The sequence below is a fragment of the Crocuta crocuta genome, unplaced genomic scaffold (assembly GCF_008692635.1).
Source record: "Crocuta crocuta isolate KB4526 unplaced genomic scaffold, BGI_CrCroc_1.0 scaffold693, whole genome shotgun sequence".
Lineage (NCBI taxonomy): Eukaryota > Metazoa > Chordata > Mammalia > Carnivora > Hyaenidae > Crocuta > Crocuta crocuta.
Window position 1 is genome coordinate 1,210,294 of NW_027527545.1, and position 818 is coordinate 1,211,111.

General features: G+C 67.0%; 1 protein-coding gene across 1 annotated transcript in view; it reads right to left on the minus strand.

The window, feature by feature from the left end:
• Positions 1–818, minus strand: part of NACC1 (nucleus accumbens associated 1) — a 5,173-nt gene that overhangs the window by 1,943 nt on the left and 2,412 nt on the right. The gene's annotated exons all lie outside the window — the stretch shown is intronic.

Sequence of the window (818 nt, forward strand, 5' to 3'; positions counted from 1 at the left end):
GGGGGGGCAGCATGGGGTGGGGGGCAGCCCCCCAGCCTGCTCCCCTGGCTTCTAGCCCTACTGCCTCTTGGGTCCATCTGGTGAAAAGCAAAACTACACACACACACACACACACATACACTCACGCGCACGCACGCACGCACACACTTCTGTGAGCCCAGGAAACCTCTCGTTCTATTCGCAGAGACCCTCAGTCTGTCCCCAAGAGCCTCCCACTCGGGACCTGCCCCACTCAGGCCCCAGGGGAAAGGTGGGGACAACAGAGGTGGGCACCGGGTGTGGGGGGAGGGAAGGGCACGTGGCCCGCCACCGCCCACCACCTTAGGTCAGTTGTGGAGTTTCTCTGAGCCTCAGTTTCCTCAGCTGTGAAATGGGCAGTCCCCTCAGCCTCGCCTACCCCAGCCCCCAGGCGCAGGGACAGACGGACGAGGGAGACAGGAAGGCGCTTTGGAAACATGGAAGCACTGGGAGGCGGTGGCAGGAGGGGTCCTGAGAACCCCGGGGGCCCCTGCGAATCCCAAGAGGCGGCAGCAAGGGGCCCCGGGCCTGGGGAGGGAGCCTTCCTGAGCCCCCCAGGCCGACCCCTCCCCGCCTGGCCTGGTGAGTGGGGAGACCACTGCGAGGGGTTAGGAGAGGGGCAGCGGACGATCCCCGACGGCGCCCGAGTGTGCCAGGGAAGGCAGTGCAGAGCTTGCACCGGCTGCCCCCCTCTCCCAGCCCGCTCGGATTGGGGTTGGAGAGTGGGATGGGGAGGCAGAGGGGCTGGGAGCATGCAGCGCCCCCCACAGGTCCTGGGGAGGGGACAGACAGCAGCTCCT